The following is a 22,452-nucleotide window of genomic DNA, read 5'->3' on the forward strand; positions in this document are numbered from 1 at the left end:
AGTGATGGTAAGAGTGGTGATGCTTCTGAACACGGATGTACTAAGGATGAGAAAAGTGAGTTCGGTGGAAAAGGGAAACCTGAACATTGTGTTGGTGTGATAGTTTCAAATGCAGCTAAAGTGCAAAAGGGCCAGAAACAAAATGGTGGAAGGAAAGTGGGCCATGTTGGATCTAAGATGGAGGAAGGTGGGAGTGGTCAAAAAGGGGGAACAGATTTTCAGAGCTCTCCTATAATTGATCTGGGTAAGGCCAAGGATGCAATGGACACTGTGTCTGAAGGACAGGGCCTTGGTGGTGACTTGGGATATGCTAATGCAGCCATATGTGTAGACCATGTAGTGGAGGAAGGAAATGGGGAAGGAATGGAGTTTCAGGATGAGGAGGAGGAGGATTCAGATAGGACGCTCACACCTGGGCAGAGGGATGAGGGGACTAGTAGTAGTGGTGAAAGTGATTTTGACGAAGATGATGGGGAGGATGAGGAGGAGGATGAGAAAATGGCTTCCTCGCTCAGTAAAAAGAGTAGAATGGAGGGGTGTTGGTTTGGTGGGCAGGGAGATCCTGTCTCTCCAATGCCTGGTGGCTCTAACAGGGGCTCAGATCCTGAGTCGCCTGATATATGTAGAAAAGTGGATGGTAGGAATACGCCTTTGTTTAAATCATGATGGAGAATGTATGGTGGAGAATAATTTTTTTCGCCACGATGAGTCTATGTGTTGCTTCCCTGAATGTGCGGGGGATTAGTTCCACCACTAGGAGAGCAGGTATATTAGATTATATGGAGGGGGTGGATGCGGACATTATATGTCTGCAGGAATGTGCAATTAAAGCTTCACCGCATGCAAGTGAATGGACAAGGGGTCAATCCTTTTGGTCTCCTTGTACAGACAACAAAAATGAAGGTGTAGGCATACTATTGAAAAATAATAATTTAAAAGTATTACAGTTCAAAATTATTATACCTGGAAGATGTTTGTTTTTGTTAGTGGATTTCTTAGGTCACCGGGTAAGGGTGTTTAATATTTACGCCCCTGCTGACAAGCAAGCACGTGTGTCCTTTTTGGAGTCGGTAAAGCTGTTTCTGCCAGGTAGAGATTTTTCTATAATAGCTGGTGATTTTAATTGTATTAGATCCGCAAATGATCGTAAGAGCTTTGCAGAATTCAGGACTGATGTGACTTCCAACCTGTTAAATCAATTGGTGCAGGATTTACGCTACACGGATGTGGGTTTGACAGTTCGGCCTACTGAAAACAAGTTTACATTCGAAGCAGACAGTGGGCGTTGTAGTTCCCGGATTGATTATGTGTTTGTGTCTGAAGGGATCAAAGTGGCCAAATGCAATCATGTGATGAACATTTTTTCTGACCACAAGATGGTAGTGGCAGATCTGTGTATTGCTGAGTCCCTGGCTTTTGGCAAGGGTCTCTGGAAGCTAAACGTAAGCTTGCTGCAAGAAGAGGATGTGAGAGGTGGTTTTAAAAACGTGTTTACATTCTGTGTGTCTGAACAGCACCGTTTCAAAAATCTGTTGGAATGGTGGGACTGGGCAAAGGAGAAATTTGCACATTATTTTAAAGGGGTGTGTTCTAAAAGGGCAAAAGCTAAAAGAGAGCAAGAGGCAGCAACAATTTCAAAGATGGAGGCGCTCTATAAGTTTAAAAGAGCGGGGATGGAGGTGGATCGTGAGATTGCTGATTTGAAAGAGGATTTTAAAAAAACATTAATTGAAAAAGGAAAGTCTATTGTTTTTAAAGCGAAAATACAGCACATGGAAGAAGATGAGCAATGTACGAGATATTTTTTTAAGAAATGTTTTAAGCCTAAAGGAGTTTTTAAGTCTGTTTTTACTCCTGCAGGTGAGAAGTGTGGTGAGGAAATGATCGATGGTATACATTCCTTTTATAAAATACTTTTTTCGAATGATAGCAGAGCCAGTGATGCAGAAATTAATGGTTATTGTAATATTTTGGCTGACAATATCCATGAAGAAAAGGTGTCTTCTCTAAGTGATGGGTTCAGAAAGGATGAAGTGAGGCGTGCTGTGGATGGGCTGGCAAAAGGGAAGACACCTGGTTGTGATGGCCTTCCAGTGGAATTTTATGTGGTATTTTGGGATATTTTAGATGTGGAACTTTATCGGGTGGTGGAATATGTTTTTACTCATGCGGTTTTGTCTGACTCTATGCGTAGAGGGATTGTCACTTTAATACATAAGAAGGGTGAAGTGAGAGAAATTAAAAACTGGAGGCCAATAACTTTGCTCAATTGTGATTACAAGATTATTTCCAAAATTGTAGCAAATAGAGTGAGTGATGTAATAATAGATATGGTGGGTGAATACCAAGCATGTGCGGTGCCAGGTAGGAGAATCTCGGATAACTTGGTGCTTTTAAGGGACTTAATTTATCACGCTAATTTTAATAAGAACCCCCTTCTCGTACAGTCAGTGGACCTGGAAAAAGCTTTTGATAAAGTTTCACATAGATTCTTGTTTGCTGCACTTAGACATCTTGGGATCCCCATTAAATTATTGAATATTATTAAGTCTTTTTATTGCGGAGTTAGTAGTCAGATTTTAATTAATGGTCATGTGAGTTCTAGTTTTAATATTCTATCGGGGGTTAGGCAAGGGTGCCCTTTATCACCAATCCTTTTTATTTGTGTGGTTGAAGCTCTTTTAAAAAGCGTGCAAGTCGATAAGTGTGTGGCTGGTGCTTTTATACCTGGAGGAATGGGGGGGCCCGTCAAGTCATTAAGTTACATGGATGACATTGTTTTTATTTGTGGTTCACAAGCTGAGCTTAATAGGATAAATCTTCACATAAGAATTTTTTGTGGTGTGGCTGGAATGGCTGTAAATTGGAATAAGTGTCAGTTTTGCAACTTTGGGAGGCAGGTGGATGTCAGTGTGGTGGGAGTAGAAAGAAAAAAAGAGATGGAAGTTCTTGGTGTAATTTTTGAAAAGGAACTTAAAGGGAAGAAGAGCCTGATGATCTTGGAAAACAAAATGGAGCAGAAACTGAATTATTGGAAATTAAGGAACCTGTCCCTGAGAGGTAAGGTACTTATTGTGAAGTCGGTGATCCTTCCTTTACTGCTATACACTGCTATGATATTTCTGCCTGCGAGTTTGTGGACTAAGAGAGTTACAAGGAAACTGTTTACCTTTTTTTGGGGGTCAAAGATGGAGAAATTAAGGAGAGAAAAGGTGATGCTTTCTGTGGAAATGGGCGGCTGTGATTTTCCCAATATCGAAAGATTTTTAAAGATGTATTATTTTTTAAATATTTATAGACTTTCCCAGGGGAAAAGTAAGGCTGCTGACATGTGCAGGTTTTTGGCAGGTTGGCTATTTCAGAAATGGAGCTGGTGTGAGAAGGATTTGAGGAAGCCAGTTGCGTTTGTTGTGCCGTCCTTTTACGTAGTACTTAAGTCCTTCTATGATCAAATTGGTTTAAGCTCCACAGATAGACCTGATAAAAGAAATCTTGCTAAGAGACTAAAGGAGGGTGAATCTTTATGTGATGTGCCATCCTGCAATATTGCGCAATCAAAGCAAGTCTGGAAGCTCTTTTTTATTATAGGGATCAGCAATCGGCAAAAGGACGTAACCTGGATGGCATTACAAGGATGTTTGCCAACACGAGCTTTTCTGAGCAGGAGAGGGATAAGGGTTCAAGAAGTTTGTCCAAGGGAGGGATGTAAGGATCCAGAGACAATACAGCACATTTTTTGGGACTGTTTTTATGCAAAAAAAGTTTTTACCCTTTTATCTCGGATTTTTATTGCTCTTGTTGGATTCCATTGCTTTAATTTTGGAAGGATTTTAACAGGTCAAGACTTTAACCACTTGGAACGGAGACGGATGAGTTGGATTATTTTTGTCATATATAAGGAAGTTTTGTGGGATGCACGGAATCTGGTCATTTTTAAAAAGGTGTGTCTCTCTCCAGTTGAATGTAAGAATATTTTTCTTGCCAGGTTGTTTTATGTTTATATATTAGATAAAAAGAGACTCGGTGAAAAAACAGCAGAGGCATTTTGGAAGTATTCGCAGTGGAAGGAGCTGTTACAGTAAGTAAGATTTGATCCTTTTGGTGATTGGGATTGCTTTTTGTTTTCTGGTAGAAGGTTTTTTTTTCCATATGATGATCTGGAAACTTGTTACTTGAACAAGCAAATGATGCAAGAGTTAATGAGAGTTCCAATCTGAGGAAAAAGGTTCTCCCAGGGTGAGGCTCATCCATTGCACTCCGGGTGTGCTGACCCCTGCGATTTCCCCAAATGCGGGAAACTCGACTGCATAATTTGTGGTAGTGGGGGACTGCGTTCGCGCTTTCCCCTGATTTCCTCTGGTCAAAGACAGAAGCCGACCCACCGAAAGAAACGTGCTCTGGCAGAGCCGCACGTCACACCTGTTGCCAGAGCTAGAATACTTTGGAGCAGCTCAAAGCGGCGTCAGTTGTGGCCTTTGGCTCCCCCTTGTGGGGGAGGCCTGCCACAACTTCCGTGCATCGCTGTGTGTCTTTTTGCTTGGCTTGTCTGTTCCTTGCTGCCTTTGGCCCTTTTGGGGCTCCCTGGGCTGGTGGGGATTGATCAGCTCGCCTGCGTCTTATTCACTTGGCCACTGGGCCGGGAGGAGGAGGGGGGCGGCAGCAGCAGCAGCTGGAGCTGGAGCTGTCTGCATGTTCCCCGGGTGGGAGCAGCGGCGTGAGCGAGGCTGGGGTGGAGCCAATGGCCCTACATGCAAATGACTCTGGCTGCTGTTGGGCATTTTGGACGGCTTGGGACTCAGTCGAGCTCGGCCTGCCCCGTGGGGGTTGGACCGGGCGCCAGCCAGCGCCTCCCACTCAACGAGCCTCCGGGCGGCCTGCGCCCTACGCCAAGACACCCCCTCCCCTTCGGGCACGAGACTCCGCGATGTTGGAGAGCTGCGTCGGAGGGCCGCTCGTCGGACCGGCGGGCCCCAACTCATACTTACCTGGCAGGGGAGATACCATGATCACTAAGGTGGTTCTCCCAGGGTGAGGCTCATCCATTGCACTCCGGGTGTGCTGACCCCTGCGATTTCCCCAAATGCGGGAAACTCGACTGCATAATTTGTGGTAGTGGGGGACTGCGTTCGCGCTTTCCCCTGATTTCCTCTGGTCAAAGACAGAAGCCGACCCACCGAAAGAAACGTGCTCTGGCAGAGCCGCACGTCACACCTGTTGCCAGAGCTAGAATACTTTGGAGCAGCTCAAAGCGGCGTCAGTTGTGGCCTTTGGCTCCCCTTGTGGGGGAGGCCTGCCACAACTTCCGTGCATCGCTGTGTGTCTTTTTGCTTGGCTTGTCTGTTCCTTGCTGCCTTTGGCCCTTTTGGGGCTCCCTGGGCTGGTGGGGATTGATCAGCTCGCCTGCGTCTTATTCACTTGGCCACTGGGCCGGGAGGAGGAGGGGGGCAGCAGCAGCAGCAGCAGCAGCTGGAGCTGGAGCTGTCTGCATGTTCCCCGGGTGGGAGCAGCGGCGTGAGCGAGGCTGGGGTGGAGCCAATGGCCCTACATGCAAATGACTCTGGCTGCTGCTGGGCATCTTGGACGGCTTGGGACTCAGTCGAGCTCGGCCTGCCCCGTGGGGGTTGGACCGGGCGCCAGCCAGCGCCTCCCACTCAACGAGCCTCCGGGCGGCCTGCGCCCTACGCCAAGACACCCCCTCCCCTTCGGGCACGAGACTCCGCGATGTTGGAGAGCTGCGTCGGAGGGCCGCTCGTCGGACCGGCGGGCCCCAACTCATACTTACCTGGCAGGGGAGATACCATGATCACTAAGGTGGTTCTCCCAGGGTGAGGCTCATCCATTGCACTCCGGGTGTGCTGACCCCTGCGATTTCCCCAAATGCGGGAAACTCGACTGCATAATTTGTGGTAGTGGGGGACTGCGTTCGCGCTTTCCCCTGATTTCCTCTGGTCAAAGACAGAAGCCGACCCACCGAAAGAAACGTGCTCTGGCAGAGCCGCACGTCACACCTGTTGCCAGAGCTAGAATACTTTGGAGCAGCTCAAAGCGGCGTCAGTTGTGGCCTTTGGCTCCCCCTTGTGGGGGAGGCCTGCCACAACTTCCGTGCATCGCTGTGTGTCTTTTTGCTTGGCTTGTCTGTTCCTTGCTGCCTTTGGCCCTTTTGGGGCTCCCTGGGCTGGTGGGGATTGATCAGCTCGCCTGCGTCTTATTCACTTGGCCACTGGGCCGGGAGGAGGAGGGGGGCGGCAGCAGCAGCAGCAGCAGCAGCTGGAGCTGGAGCTGTCTGCATGTTCCCCGGGTGGGAGCAGCGGCGTGAGCGAGGCTGGGGTGGAGCCAATGGCCCTACATGCAAATGACTCTGGCTGCTGCTGGGCATCTTGGACGGCTTGGGACTCAGTCGAGCTCGGCCTGCCCCGTGGGGGTTGGACCGGGCGCCAGCCAGCGCCTCCCACTCAACGAGCCTCCGGGCGGCCTGCGCCCTACGCCAAGACACCCCCTCCCCTTCGGGCACGAGACTCCGCGATGTTGGAGAGCTGCGTCGGAGGGCCGCTCGTCGGACCGGCGGGCCCCAACTCATACTTACCTGGCAGGGGAGATACCATGATCACTAAGGTGGTTCTCCCAGGGTGAGGCTCATCCATTGCACTCCGGGTGTGCTGACCCCTGCGATTTCCCCAAATGCGGGAAACTCGACTGCATAATTTGTGGTAGTGGGGGACTGCGTTCGCGCTTTCCCCTGATTTCCTCTGGTCAAAGACAGAAGCCGACCCACCGAAAGAAACGTGCTCTGGCAGAGCCGCACGTCACACCTGTTGCCAGAGCTAGAATACTTTGGAGCAGCTCAAAGCGGCGTCAGTTGTGGCCTTTGGCTCCCCCTTGTGGGGGAGGCCTGCCACAACTTCCGTGCATCGCTGTGTGTCTTTTTGCTTGGCTTGTCTGTTCCTTGCTGCTTTTGGGGCTCCCTGGGCTGGTGGGGATTGATCAGCTCGCCTGCGTCTTATTCACTTGGCCACTGGGCCGGGAGGAGGAGGGGGGCGGCGGCAGCAGCTGGAGCTGGAGCTGTCTGCATGTTCCCCGGGTGGGAGCAGCGGCGTGAGCGAGGCTGGGGTGGAGCCAATGGCCCTACATGCAAATGACTCTGGCTGCTGCTGGGCATCTTGGACGGCTTGGGACTCAGTCGAGCTCGGCCTGCCCCGTGGGGGTTGGACCGGGCGCCAGCCAGCGCCTCCCACTCAACGAGCCTCCGGGCGGCCTGCGCCCTACGCCAAGACACCCCCTCCCCTTCGGGCACGAGACTCCGCGATGTTGGAGAGCTGCGTCGGAGGGCCGCTCGTCGGACCGGCGGGCCCCAACTCATACTTACCTGGCAGGGGAGATACCGTTCTCTCCGGGTGAGTACCACTTCTCAGCCTTCTGATGAGCAGCAGTGGTGGGAGACTACTTCTGTTTCTTGTTGGGTGGCGGTTGTGATCGGGGTTCCCCTTGTGGGGCCCTGGTGTGCGATAGAGTGTCGGCTGTGTTTATCTGCTGTGAAAATGGTGGAGAAGACACGTGGATTAGAGGACTCCGTCCGTCTGCAGGTTCTGTCTGGACATGAGGAAGAAATTGCCCTGGACCAAATTTGTATGAATGTTTTGAAGAACATAAGAAGCCTTAAGGTAACAGATGTATTGGCACTGCAGGATTTTCAAAAGCAGGCAATTTATGATATCACTTTTGTTTCCTTGGGCATATGTCAGAAAGTTTACATGGAGCTTGTGCGGATGAAGGAGAAGAAGGAAGTGGAATGCTTGGAGTTTATTGCTGTGGAGCCCCTTTTTCAGCAGACTTACAAATATGTTGTGGTACATATGTATAATCCCAAGGTTCCAGATGATACTATAACCCATTTTTTGAGAAGATACTGTTATGAAGTCAAATTTCTGGGGAGGATGAAAAATAGGCATAACTATTACAATGGCAAAAGAAGATACTTGGTAAAATTAATTCCTGATGCAACAGCTATTGGGGGTGCTTTGAGCATTCCTGCACAATTTTCCATTGGGGGTGAGAGGGGTTTTTGTTTCTACACTGGACAAATTGAATACTGGAGAAAGTGTCATATGTATGGACATGTGCAGAAAGATTGCCCAGTGCAAGGGATTGTTTGTAAGAACTGTGGGAAGCCTGACCACATGGTGGATAGTTGCCCTGAGGCAAAGGTGTGTGACTTGTGTGGGTTGGAAGGGCATTTTGCCAGGAAATGTAGATTGTGGACTCAGATTCCCAAGTCCTATGCGGATGCAACTAGTGGTCATTGGGGAAATAAGAGTGATGGTAAGAGTGGTGATGCTTCTGAACACGGATGTACTAAGGATGAGAAAAGTGAGTTTGGTGGAAAAGGGAAACCTGAACATTGTGTTGGTGTGATAGTTTCAAATGCAGCTAAAGTGCAAAAGGGCCAGAAACAAAATGGTGGAAGGAAAGTGGGCCATGTTGGATCTAAGATGGAGGAAGGTGGGAGTGGTCAAAAAGGGGGAACAGATTTTCAGAGCTCTCCTATAATTGATCTGGGTAAGGCCAAGGATGCAATGGACACTGTGTCTGAAGGACAGGGCCTTGGTGGTGACTTGGGATATGCTAATGCAGCCATATGTGTAGACCATGTAGTGGAGGAAGGAGATGGGGAAGGAATGGAGTTTCAGGATGAGGAGGAGGAGGAGGAGGATTCAGATAGGACTCTCACCCCTAGGCAGAGGGATGAGGGGACTAGTAGTAGTGGTGAAAGTGATTTTGACGAAGATGATGGGGAGGAGGAGGAGGATGAGAAAATGGCTTCTTCGCTCAGTAAAAAGAGTAGAATGGAGGGGTGTTGGTTTGGTGGGCAGGGAGATCCTGTCTCTCCAATGCCTGGTGGTACTAACAGGGGCTCAGATCCTGAGTCGTCTGATATATGTAGAAAAGTGGATGGTAGGAATACGCCTTTGTTTGAATCATGATGGAGAATGTATGGTGGAGAATAATTTTTTTCGCCACGATGAGTCTATGCGTTGCTTCCCTGAATGTGCGGGGGATTAGTTCCACCACTAGGAGAGCAGGTATATTAGATTATATGCAGGGGGTGGATGCGGACATTATATGTCTGCAGGAATGTGCAATTAAAGCTTCACCGCATGCAAGTGAATGGACAAGGGGTCAATCCTTTTGGTCTCCTTGTACAGACAACAAAAATGAAGGTGTAGGCATACTATTGAAAAATAATAATTTAAAAGTATTACAGTTTAAATTTATTATACCTGGAAGATGTTTGTTTTTGTTATTGGATTTCTTAGGTCACCGGGTAAGGGTGTTTAACATTTACGCCCCTGCTGACAAGCAAGCACGTGTGTCCTTTTTGGAGTCGGTAAAGTGGTTTCTGCCAGGTAGAGAATTTTCTATAATAGCTGGTGATTTTAATTGTATTAGATCCGCAAATGATCGTAAGAGCTCTGCAGAATTCAGGACTGATGTGACTTCCAATCTGTTAAATCAATTGGTGCAAGATTTACGCTACACGGATGTGGGTTTGACGGTTCGGCCTACTGAAAACAAGTTTACATTCGTGGCAGACAGTGGGCGTTGTAGTTCCCGGATTGATTATGTGTTTGTGTCTGAAGGGATTAAAGTGGCCAAATGCTATCATGTGATGAACATTTTTTCTGACCACAAGATGGTAGTGGCAGATCTGTGTATTGCTGAGTCCCTGGCTTTTGGCAAGGGTCTCTGGAAGCTAAACGTAAGCTTGCTGCAAGAAGAGGAGGTGAGAGGTGGTTTTAAAAACGTGTTTACATTCTGTGTGTCTGAACAGCACCGTTTCAAAAATCTGTTGGAATGGTGGGACTGGGCAAAGGAGAAATTTGCACATTATTTTAAAGGGGTGTGTTCTAAAAGGGCAAAAGCTAAAAGAGCAAAAGGCAGCAACAATTTCAAAGATGGAGGCGCTCTATAAGTTTAAAAGAGCAGGGATGGAGGTGGATCGTGAGATTGCTGATTTGAAAGAGGATTTTAAAAAAACATTAATTGAAAAAGGGAAGTCTATTGTTTTTAAAGCAAAATAAAGCACTTGGAAGATGATGAGCAATGTACGAGATTTTTTTTAAGAAATGTTTTAAGCCTAAAGGGGTTTTTAAGTCTGTTTTTACTCCTGCAGGTGTGTAGTGTGGTGAGGAAATGATCAATGGTATACATTCCTTTTATAAAATACTTTTTTCGAATGATAGCAGAGCCAGTGATGCAGAAATTAATGATTGTAATATTTTGGCTGACAATATTCCTGAAGAAAAGGTGTCTTCTCTAAGTGATGGGCTCAGAAAGGATGAAGTGAGGCGTGCTGTGGATGGGCTGGCAAAAGGGAAGACACCTGGTTGTGATGGCCTTCCTGTGGAATTTTATGTGGTATTTTGGGATATTTTAGGTGTGGAATTTTATCGGGTGGTGGAATATGTTTTTACTCATGCGGTTCTGTCTGACTCTATGCGTAGAGGGATTGTCACTTTAATACATAAGAAGGGTGAAGTGAGAGAAATTAACAACTGGAGGCCAATAACTTTGCTCAATTGCGATTACAAGATTATTTCCAAAATTGTAGCAAGCAGAGTGAGTGATATAATAATAGATATGGTGGGTGAATACCAAGCATGTGCGGTGCCAGGTAGCAGAATCTTGGACAACTTGGTGCTTTTAAGGGACTTAATTTATCATGCTAATTTTAATAAGAACCCCCTTCTTGTACAGTCAGTGGACCTGGAAAAAGCTTTTGTTAAAGTTTCACATAGATTCTTGTTTGCTGCACTTAGACATCTTGGGATCCCCATTAAATTATTGAATATTATTAAGTCTTTTTATTGTGGAGTTAGTAGTCAGATTTTAATTAATGGTCATGTGAGTTCTAGTTTTAATATTCTATCTGGGGTTAGGCAAGGGTGCCCTTTATCACCAATCCTTTTTATTTGTGTGGTTGAAGCTCTTTTAAAAAGTGTGCAAGTCGATAAGTGTGTGGCTGGTGCTTTTATACCTGGAGGTATGGGGGGGCCCGTCAAGTCATTAAGCTACATGGATGACATTGTTTTTAATTGTGGCTCACAAGCTGAGCTTAATAGGATAAATCTTCATGTAAGGATTTTTTGTTGTGTGGCTGGAATGGCGGTAAATTGGAATAAGTGTCAGTTTTGCAACTTTGAGAGGCAGGTGGATGTTAGTGTGGTGGGAGTAGAAAGAAAAGAAGAGATGGAAGTTCTTGGTGTAATTTTTGAAAAGGAACTTAAAGGGAAGAAGAGCCTGATGATCTTGGAAAACAAAATGGAACAGAAACTGAATTATTGGAAATTAAGGAACCTGTCCCTGAGAGGGAAGGTACTTATTGTGAAGTCGGTGATCCTTCCTTTACTGCTATACACTGCTATGATATTTCTGCCTGTGAGTTTGTGGACTAAGAGAGTTACAAGAAAACTGTTTACCTTTTTTTGGGGGGTCAAAGATGGAGAAATTAAGGAGAGAAAAGGTGATGCTTTCTGTGGAAATGGGCGGCTGTGATTTTCCCAATATCGAAAGGTTTGTAAGGATGTATTATTTTTTTAAATATTTATAGACTTTCCCAGGGGAAAAGTAAGGCTGCTGACATGTTCAGGTTTTTAGCAGGTTGGCTATTTCGGAAATGGAGCTGGTGTGAGAAGGATTTGAGGAAGCCAGTTGCGTTTGTGGTGCCGTCTTTTTACGTAGTACTTAAGTCCTTCTATGATCAAATTGGTATAAGCTCCACAGATAGACCTGATAAAAGAAATCTTGCTAAGAGACTAAAGGAGAGTGAATCTTTATGTGATGTGCCATCCTGCAATATTGCGCAATCAAAGCAAGTCTGGAATTCCTTTTTTGTTATAGGGATCAGCAATCAGCAGAAGGACGTAACCTGGATGGCATTACAAGGATGTTTGCCAACACGAGCTTTTCTGAGCAGGAGAGGGATAAGGGTTCAAGAAGTTTGTCCAAGGGAGGGATGTAAGGATCCAGAGACAAAACAGCACATTTTTTTGGGTCTGTTTTTATGCAAAAAAGTTTTTACCCTTTTATCTCGGTTTTTTATTGCTCTTGTTGGATTCCATTGCTTTAATTTTGGAAGGATTTTAACAGGTCAAGACTTTAACCACTTGGAACGGAGACGGATGAGTTGGATTATTTTTGCCATATATAAGGAAGTTTTGTGGGATGCACGGAATTTGGTTGTTTTTTAAAAAGGTGTGTCTCTCTCCAGTCGAATGTAAGAATATTTTTCTTGCCAGGTTGTTTTATGTTTATATATTAGATAAAAAGAGATTCGGTGAAGAAACAGCAGAGGTATTTTGGAAGTATTCACAGTGGAAGAAGCTGTTACAGTAAGTTTCTATCCTTTTGGTGATTGGGATTGCTTTTTTGTTTTTTCCATGTGATGATCTGGAAACTTGTTACTTGAATGAGCAAATGATGCAAGAGTTAATGAGAGTTCCAATCTGAGGAAAAAGGTTCTCACAGGGTGAGGCTCATCCATTGCACTCCGGGTGTGCTGACCCCTGCGATTTCCCCAAATGCGGGAAACTCGACTGCATAATTTTTGGTAGTGGAGGACTGCGTTCACGCTTTCCCCTGATTTCCTCTGGTCAAAGACAGAAGCCGACCGACCGAAAGAAAGTTGCTCTGGCAGAGCCGCACGTCACGTCACACCTGTTGCCAGATCTAGAACACTTTGGAGTAGCTCAAAGCGGCGTCAGTTGTGGCCTTTGCCTTCCCCTTGTGGGGGAGGGATGCCGCAACTTCTGTGCATCACTGTCTGTCTTTTTGCTTTGCTTGTCTGTTTCTTGCTTGGTTTGGGCTCGTTGACTTTTGCGTGGCACTTTCTGCCTTTGGCCCTTTTGGGGCTCCCTCGGCTGGTGGGGATTGATCAGCTCGCCTGCGTCTTATTCACTTGGCCACTGGACCGGGGGGAGGAGGGGGGCAACAGCAGCAGCAGCTGGAGCTGTCTGCACGTTCCCCGGGGGGGAGCAGCAGTGTGAGCGAGGCTGGGGCGGAGCCAATGGCCCTACATGCAAATGACTCTGGCTGCTGCTGGGCATCTTGGACGGCTTTGGACGCAGTTGAGCTCGGCCTGCCCCGTGGGGGTGGGACCGGGCACCAGCCAGCGCCTCCCACTCAACGAGCCTCTGGGCAGCCTGCGCCCTACGCCACCACCCCCTCTCCTTCCGGCACGAGACTCCGTGATGTTGGAGAGCTGCGTCGGAGGGGCGCTCGTCGGGCCCCAACTCATACTTACCTGGCAGGGGAGATACCATTCTCGGCCTGCAGCTCAGTCTGAGGTTTATAGCCTCAGCTGGGTGGTTTGTAGTTTCCTTTCAAGCAAACGCATTGTTCTTTTGCTGTGGTCTTTGGACTGACAATTTTTTTTTTTTATCAACATGTCTTTCAGAGGAGCAAGCTTTTCGTCAGGAGTGAAGAACACCGTTCGTCTCCAAGTGGACACATCTGATCTGGAGAGAAATGATATCCTGTACATTGGACATACCATCATTGAAGAAATGGCAGGTATCTCTTAATGAACTTTATTGTGTCCAGGAGGCTAAGAAAATCGGCCAGTATGATGTCACCTTTAATGAGCAAGGCACCTGCTTGTTGTTTTATGAATGCCTGAGGAAAACCTGCAGCAACGCGGTTCTGAAAAATATCTCCTTACATCCTCTTTTTGAATTGGAGGATAAGGTGCTGTTTGTGCATGTGTACAATCCCTTTACGCCAGTTTCAGTTATTCAGACCTTTTTGTGTAACTGTGTGTACATGAAGGGTGGCATGAAGCAGACCAGTGCCTTAAACGTCTTTAATGGCACATACAAATTCTTTGTAAGGCTGAAGACTTATCCTTCTTGCATTGGTGGTGTGAAGCATCCTCCAGCCAATTTCTCAGTGGCTGGTCACAGAGGTTACTTGTGGTACCAGGGTCAGCCATCCTTTTGCAGGAATTGCCATGTCTTTGGCCATGTTAAAGAGGACTGCCTAAATGTTAAGGTGTGCAGACTTTGCAAGACACCTGGTCATGAAGCCGGAGGTTGCCCTATGCTGAGGGCCTGTGACATGTGTGGAAATACTGGGCATGTCTACAGGAACTGCCAAGTGGCAAAGTAAAAGGCAGAGGAATTTGAGCGTAATGAGAGGCAGAGAAGAATGGCAGCTTAGTTTGATTTAAAAAGAAAGCAAGAGGAGGCTAGGAGGGTGCTGGAGCAAGAGGATGAGCAAGAGCAGAAGGAAAGTGTGCTTGCTGAGAAAAGTGCTGATCAGGAGGAGGTGGAATCAATTGATGATCCACCAAGTCCTGAAATTGACGAGTCACAAGTAATTGATGAATGGTCATCACCTGACGAATGTTCCTCCAAAGAAGGGGATGGAGATTCCTTTCGTCCCTTTCGGAGAGCAGCAAAAAAACTGAGAACTGAAGATGTGGAACCACAGTTTGTGGTGACATCGAATCGTTTTCAGACGTTATTTGAGGAAGGGATGGATACTGGGCCTGGCGGCAATAATCCTCCTGCCCCCCCGTGACTTATGTCCTTATGCTTCCTAGGGTTGTTTGAGAACTAGACTTGCGTGACTTTTGTGATTATATCATAAAATGTCCGAGTTTTTGCAAATAAGAAGAGAAGGGCTGCAATTTTGGAAGAACTTGCAGAGTTAGGCGCTGATATTATATGCATCTGGAATGTGGCTTAAATAATGAAGTCAGAAGAGAAGAATGGAGACATGGTCCAGCAGTGTGATCAATGTCTTGTGTTAATAGAAATGATGGGGTGGGTGTTTTGTTTAAAAACAAAAAATTTGAAATATGTAGTTATACGGTTATTGAGGCCGGCAGGTGTATAATGGTGGTGGTGAAAATTAATGGGTTAAGGTTTCGTGTGGTTAATGTGTATGCATCAACTAAGAGGTATGAGAGAATAGGACTGTTTGAAAAAATTAAGATGTATTTGACTGGGAAGGATCCGCTTGTTTGGTGGGGGACTTTAATTGTGGGATTGATGGTGATAGTGTGGATGCTTCTGGGAGTGTTGTTAAATCAATGCTCGTGGATTTTAAGCTGCAGGATTTGGCAAAACAGGGTGGGGTGATTTTACCACCTGCAACATATCATTCTGAGTGTGGAAGGTATAGCTCAAGAATTGACATGTGTTTTGTATCAAAGGGTTTGGTGTGTAAGAAATATATGCAAATTAAGGTGATGTATTCTGATCATGAATGTGTAAAATGTGAATTGGTGCTGGATGAGAATTGTGTGAGTGGGAGAGGTATATGGAAATTAAATGTGAGTATGTTAGAAGATGAGAAATTGTATAAAAATTATGCAAGAAAATACAGAGAATGGTGTGCTAAAAAAGGGGGAGTTTGATAGTGTGTTGGATTGGTGGGATTGGATTAAAAAGCAAACGTGTGTTTTTTCGGAAGGAAGGGTATAAACAGGCTGCTAGAAAGAGGAGAAAGCATGAATGGCTGCATAAGAGGTTAGTATTTCTGAAAAATTTTGGAAAAAATGGATGGAATGTGGATGTGGAAATTGAAGAAGCAAAGAAAAAGTGTAATGAATGTTTAATTGGGAGAGGCAAAGAAATTATATACCAGGCTAAGATGGACAAACTTGAAAAGGATGAAAAATGTTCTAGGTTTTTTTTCAAAAAGGTGGTGGGACATAAAGAGGATTTTGTGAGAGCATATGATATGGAGGGAAGTGTTGTAAAAGGGAAGGATGTTTTGGGTGTGGTTGAAGATTTCTATAAGGATTTGTATGCAGAGAAGACATGTGATAGAAATCTTGATGATTTGTTTGCGTGTATTGAGAGAAAGGTGTTGGAGTATGATTTGCAAGAACTGATGAAGGATATAGATGAGGAAGAGGTGAAGGGTGTGATGTTAGTATGGCTTTAAACAAGACTCCAGGTGAGGATGGATTGCCGGCTGAGTTTATAGGAAAATGTGGGATATTATGGGGTGTGATTTAATGGAAGTATATAAATGTATGTGGGAAAATAGTAGGAAAGCTGAAAGTATGAAAAGTGGTGTGGTTGTTTTAATTTATAAGAATGGGGTTGAAAAGGATGTCAAAAATTGGAGGCCAATTACACTTTTGAATGTTGATTATAAGATATTTGCAAAATTGGTGGCAAATAGGATGAGAGGGGTGATTAGTCAGGTGATTGGTGAAGAGCAAGTGTGTGGTGTACCTGGAAGGAGGATAAGTGAAAATCTGTGCTTGCTGAGAGACGTGCTATGGGATAGTATGAGTAGAAAGCAAGATGTTAGTATATTGTCAATTGATTTTGAAAAGGCTTTTGATAGTGTCGCATGGTTTTTTGTTTAGAGTGTTAGTAAAAATGGGATTTCCCAGTGTTTTTGTGAATGTGATAAGGATGTTGTACAAGGACGCATGTAGTAAAGTTTTGATAAATGGGTGGGTTAGTGAAGAAGTGCTCAGGTGTGAGACAAGGTTGCCCGCTATCACCTATTGTGTTCATTTGTGTAATGGAACCTCTACTGGAGCTGATTAGGAGAGATAAATGTATGAGGGGTGTAAGAGTGCCTGGAAGTGGTGGGAAAGAAGTGAAAGTTTTAGCATATATGGATGATGTGTGTGTGGTTTGTGATTCTGTGTGCACGCTAAGAAGGGCTAAATTGTTAGTCTCCTTATTTTGTGGTGCATCTGCTTTTAGGGTGAATTGGGGTAAAAGTGTTTGGAAATGTGACTGTAAATGAGGATTTGGGCTTTGTGAGAGTATATGGGCCAATGAAAGTGCTAGGTGTAAAGTTTGATGGAAGTTTGGATGGGAGAGAAAGTTGGGAGGATGTGGGAAAGAGTGATGAAAAAGTTAAATTTTTGGAAATTGAGAGAGTTGTCTTATGTGGGTAAGATTTTAATAATTAAGAGTGTGATTTTGCCAATATTGTTGTATGTTGCGTTAGTTTTTCCACCTGGAAATTTGGTTCTGAGAAGACTTAACAGGATTTTGTTTGTTTTTTTCTGGGGAACAAAAATGGAGAGAGTGAAAAGAGAGATTGTCATGAAAGATTGGAAAAATGGGGATGAACTTTCCAAATATTGAATTATATCTGGGTATGAATGTCCTTTTTGCAGCAAAAAGAATGCTGGGAGGTGAGTGGAAATCTGCATGTATGTTGAGATTTTTGAGTGGGAATGTTTTATGCAAATTAGGATGGATGGCTAGAGATTTGAGGAGACCGTGTGCTTTTGTATGTCCTAAGTGGTATTGTTTCTTTGAAACTTTTGTGAAACAGTTTGATCTGGATGGTGTGGGGAATGAGGTCTGGAAAGACAAGAAGAGTGTATTGAATTTCATTGGAGAGAAAGAGCTGCAATGTAATACAAATATGGTGAGAGGCCAGGATGTTGAGAAAGTGTGGAAAAGTCTGAAGACTGATGGAATAACAAATAGGCAAAGAGAGATTGTATGGCAGAGTATGCATGGGGCTCTACCAGTAAGAGAGTTTTACAAAAATCGGAGTATAAGAAGTACGAATGAATGTCCCAGAGACAGTTGCCATGGAAGTGAAAGTATTGTGCATCTGTTCTGGAATTGTGGAGTGGTTCAGGAAGTGTGGAAAGGAATGGGTCCGTTATTTAAAGAGCTAATTGGATTAAATAATTTGTCTTTTCGGTTGATAATGTTTGGATTGGGTGCTGCGAGTATGAAAAGTCAAAGAATTTTATTTATCATGATAGCTGTTATTAAAGAAGTATTGTGGGATGTCAGGAATTTGTATGTATTTAAAAAGAAAACTGTGACTGTGGATGGATGTCTGAGGATGATATTGGATAAATTGTACACGGTGTATTTGTTGGATAAGAAAAGATTTGGGGAAAATGAGGCTGAAGGGGTGTGGAAATTCTTGAAATGGAGACAAGTGGTAAACGTGTAGTATTGTGGGGATGGGGGAGGCTTTATGAGTGGTGGGCTAAATATTGCAAATAATGTACTTTTCCCTTCACCCATGACAGCACCACCTGAGAGAGGGATCCGCCCCACCAGGACAGGAACCTACTGAGACATAAGGGGCGGCACCTCTCCCCCGCTTCAGTTGGGTTCCTGTCCTGGAAGGAACCCCACGGTCGTCGGTGCCTGTCATGGGTGAAGAAAATAGACCCAGCCCCGTCCCGGCGCAGGAAGAGCAGGTATCTCACCTGCAGCGCCGGCCGTCGGGTGCTGGATGCGCAGTCCCCGGGCCCTCCGGGGTTCCGGGTTCGTGCGGGCGTCGGTGGGATCCCCGGGGTCTGCGGGAAGCCCCCACCATGCCGCCCTCCCCTCGCGCGCACCGCATCTCGATCCCCATAGCAGGGGAGAGACGCTGGCTTCTTCCGGCCGCTGACGTCAGCGGCGCATTGCATGCTGGGCGTGCCGGCTGACGTCAGAGAAGGGCGACGGTGTAATGGCACCGGGTGCGACGCCGGCTTTCTGAAGGCGGAGGCCGGCGATCACAGGGGGGAGGGGGGACGCTCACCTGGCGGAGGCGCGGTATTTAAAGAAGGAAGGCGACAGCAGACGGCGGTGCAACATGGAGTCAGAGCAGGAACGTTCAGCGTCCCTGCCTCCCTCTCAGCCCTCTGGCAGAAAGCATGGAAGCCATTCCAGCAGCAGTCGCCCCAGCCGCAGGTCGGGGGATTCAGCGAGATCCAAAGAACGCAGGTCACGTGCCCCGACGCAGCCTCCGAGCCCGGTACCCTTGATTTCGGGTGGTGAGTGATCTTCGTGAATGTTAGCATTTATGTTAATAGGGCTTCTGTTGTATGCTTCACCCTGTAGGAAAGGCCTAGGAAAGCGGGAAGCAAGAAGAACAATAGGGATTGCGCTATATGTAAATCTCCCCTAGCAAGAGATTGGCAAAAAGATCTCTGTGCTGCGTGCATTCAGCGGACTATGTCGGAGGAAGCGCCTAGTTTCGCAGCCAATCTGATATCTGCCCTAAGGTCAGAAATGGAAGGCTCAATTAAGTCCCTATTGAAAAAAGGGAAAAAAACCAGGAAGGATCCCCCCAGTTCCCCCTCGGATTCCGCGTCAATGTCATCTCAGGCGGAAAAATCATCCTCCTCAGACTCCTCATGGGGGGTAAACCATGTTTCCCTGTAGAAGACACAGACGCCCTCCTAAAGGCCATCAGAGCTACAATGGGCCTACAGGAGGAAAAGGCGGCTAAAACCCTAGAGGATGTTATGTTTGGGGGGCTTCAGGAGAGGAAAAAACGAACCTTTCCAGTAAACGAGAAGATCCAGGCACTTATTGAGAAAGAGTGGAAAAAGCCCGAAAAATAGGGGGCCCTTCCATCCACTTCCAAGAGACGATATCCCTTCGAGCATAAGGATGCAGAGATATGGGACAAAATCCCCAAAATAGATGCAGCGGTATCCAGATCCTCCAAAAGATCGGCCCTGCCCCTGGAAGACGCAGGGGTTCTTAGAGACCCACTAGACAAAAAGGCGGACTCATATTTGAGGCACGCATGGGAAGCAACAGCAGGAGGACTAAAGCCGGCAATAGCGGGTACTTGTACGGCACGCTCCCTCATGATCTGGCTGCAGCAGTTACAAGAAAAGCTGGCTTCAAGGGTCCCAAGAGAGAAAATCTTATCGGAGATGTATCTCTTACACGGAGCAGCAGCTTTTTTGGCCGATACCTCGGCGGACTCTATGCGGATGACAGCCAGGGCAGCGTCACTATCAAATGCTGCTAGGCGCGCATTGTGGCTTAAGGGCTGTCCGGGTGACCTTCAGTCCAAGGCCAAATTATGTTCTCCCCTGCGATGGTCGATTCTTGTTCGGCAAGAACTTGGACGATATATTGGAGAAAGCAGGCGATAAGAAAAAAGGCTTCCCCAGATTCCCTATGGATCAGAGGAGACAGCCCTTTCGGAGGGGAAGATTCAATAGGGGGCGCCCTCCCGCTGACAGGAGAAGATGGGAGGATAAAAGGAAAAAAGAATCGGGATTTATGTTTGGTGGAGGCACCTCCACCTCAAAAAAGTCGCCACAGTGACGCCAGTGTTCCAGTGGGGGGGAGATTGGCACTCTTTTTCCAAACATGGAAGAAGATCTCCTCCAATGCCTGGATCCTAACCATCCTAACAGAAGGCCTGAAAATTCCCTTCATCCGTCAGCCAAAATCCGTAGTCGTCATCACACCCATCAGGAAAGTGACCGAAGAGCAGGTGGCCTTAGAAACAGAGATCATGAGCCTGATAGACAAGCGGGTACTCTTCGAGGTACCACGCCTACAAGAAGGGAAGGGGTTTTATTCACCCCTTTTTCTGATAAAAAAAACCCGATCAAACTTTCAGGACTATCATAAATCTCAAACGGCTCAACCTATGGATAAGGAACTCGACCTTCAAGATGGAATCAGTAACTACGGCGGTGAAGCTGCTACACCAAGATTGCTTCATGGCCGTGGTCGATTTAAAGGATGCGTATTATCACATCCCTATCCACGCAGATTTCCAGAAATACTTGAGGGTAGCACTTTATATGCAAGGCACGCTAAGGCACTTTCAGTTCAGGGCTCTTCCGTTTGGCATATCTATAGCCCTGAGAGTTTTCACCAAAGTCATAGCGGAAGTGACTGCCTTTCTCCGGATTCACGACACGGTCATAATACCATACCTGGACGATTTTCTCATAGTAGGCCGCTCAGAGATCCACTGTACAGCGCAGTTGACCCGGGTGATCAACACCTTGCAGGAGTTAGGATGGATAGTCAATTTCAAAAAATCAAAATTGCAACCCCTAAAACAACAGACCTTCCTAGGATTTATACTAGACTCAGAAAAGCAGGAGTGTCTGCTGCCATAGTCCAAAATAGAAAAAGTGCAAAATCTGGCCTTCACGGGCCAAAACCAACCACGTATGACTTTAAGAAGAGCAATGTCCCTGCTAGGTACCCTAACATCCTGTATTCCGGCGGTCAAGTGGGCTCGGTTTCACACCCGGCAACTCCAGTGGGAGATACTAACAGCACAAAGATCGCTAAGAGGGCGTTTAGAAGGAAAGCTGGAGCTTTCCTTAAAAACCAGAGACTCTCTCAATTGGTGGCTGGACAAGAAAAATCTGACCTTGGGAATACCGTGGGACAGACAGACATCAGATATAATCTTAACAGATGCGAGCTCCTCGGGGTGGGGGGCACACCTAAGGGGCATCATAGGTCAGGGTTCCTGGACGCGTCAAGAAAGGGAGGCATCCTCCAACCTGAGAGAATTGTGGGCAGTGAGCAAGGCCCTAAGTCACTTCATTCCGCTACTCCAGGGTCGAAACGTACGCATCATGTCAGACAACAAGATAGTAGTGGCGTACATCAACCACCAAGGAGGGACAAGATCACACTCCTTAATGGCAGCGGCGACAGACATTCTGAGCAGAGCAGAAGAACACCTACACTTCTTGACAGCCTTACATATAAAAGGGGCAGAAAACGTAGAGGCAGACTTCTTGAGTCGCAATACCCTGAAGCAGGGGGAATGGGCGCTAAACCGGTCCATTTTTCAAAAAATAACTCAGCTTTGGGGGAAACCAGTGATAGACCTGTTTGCCAACAAACACAACAGGCAAACAGAAAGGTTCTGCTCTCTAAACCCGAGAGAAAATCCATGGGCAGTGGACTCGTTGCACATCCAGTGGAACTTCAGGCTAGCTTATTCGTTCCCCCCAGTGGCTCTGATCCCAACAGTTGTCAGGAAAATCAGAAAAGATCAGGCCAGGGTGATTCTAATAGCTCCATTTTGGCCAAAAAGGCCCTGGTTTGCTCTGCTACGAAGGATGTCCCTCTCCGATCCATGGGTTCTACCAGAAATCCCGGACCTACTAGCTCAAGGTCCAATATTCCACGCTCAGGTCAAAGGATTCCATCTGACGGCGTAGAATTTGAAAGGGCGCTTCTAACGGATAGAGGGTTCTCCCCTGGGTTGGTGGCCACCCTACTAAAAAGTAGGAAACCAGTGATGACTAACATCTATGGCAGAACATGGAATAAGTTCCTACAGTTCTTAGGTAGGCCGTTAGGGAAAGATCCCCCGATTAATGCCATCCTGGAGTTCTTACAATCGGGGTTGCAGATGGGGTTAGCAGTGAACACACTTAAAGTTCAGGTGTCTGCACTAGGGGCACTCTACAACTGCAAATTGGCATCAAATAGATGGGTAGCCAGATTTATTAAATCCTGCCATAGAGCTAGGCCTATCCCAATACCCCAGATAGCCCCCTGGGATTTAAACCTAGTGCTAGAGGCCCTTACAAAAGATCCGTATGAGTCATTACATCAGCTACCCCTAAAGTTTCTGACCTTAAAAACAATCCTGTTAGTGACCCTCACGTCAGCCCGCAGGATAAGCGATTTACAGGCTCTCTCAGTAAATCCACCTTATACGCAAGTC

The 22,452-nt window shown here is 46.4% G+C and overlaps 3 non-coding genes and 2 pseudogenes across 3 annotated transcripts; all 5 read left to right on the forward strand.

The window, feature by feature from the left end:
- The first annotated feature begins 4,202 nt into the window (after positions 1-4,202).
- LOC141056701 (U1 spliceosomal RNA) lies at positions 4,203-4,349 on the forward strand (annotated as a pseudogene).
- Positions 4,350-4,977: 628 nt separating this feature from the next.
- On the forward strand, positions 4,978-5,141 carry LOC141056650 (U1 spliceosomal RNA). Its single transcript, XR_012221853.1, has one exon. It is a non-coding gene; the product is annotated as a U1 spliceosomal RNA (small nuclear RNA).
- Positions 5,142-5,774: 633 nt separating this feature from the next.
- Positions 5,775-5,938, forward strand: LOC141056652 (U1 spliceosomal RNA). The gene has a single exon (XR_012221855.1). It is a non-coding gene; the product is annotated as a U1 spliceosomal RNA (small nuclear RNA).
- A 637-nt stretch (positions 5,939-6,575) lies between these two features.
- On the forward strand, positions 6,576-6,739 carry LOC141056653 (U1 spliceosomal RNA). The gene has a single exon (XR_012221856.1). It is a non-coding gene; the product is annotated as a U1 spliceosomal RNA (small nuclear RNA).
- A 5,716-nt stretch (positions 6,740-12,455) lies between these two features.
- On the forward strand, positions 12,456-12,636 carry LOC141056702 (U1 spliceosomal RNA; annotated as a pseudogene).
- The last annotated feature ends 9,816 nt before the right edge of the window (positions 12,637-22,452 follow it).

The sequence above is a fragment of the Dendrobates tinctorius genome, unplaced genomic scaffold (genome assembly GCF_039654945.1).
Source record: "Dendrobates tinctorius isolate UK_male_01 unplaced genomic scaffold, ASM3965494v1 ptg000197l, whole genome shotgun sequence".
NCBI lineage: Eukaryota > Metazoa > Chordata > Amphibia > Anura > Dendrobatidae > Dendrobates > Dendrobates tinctorius.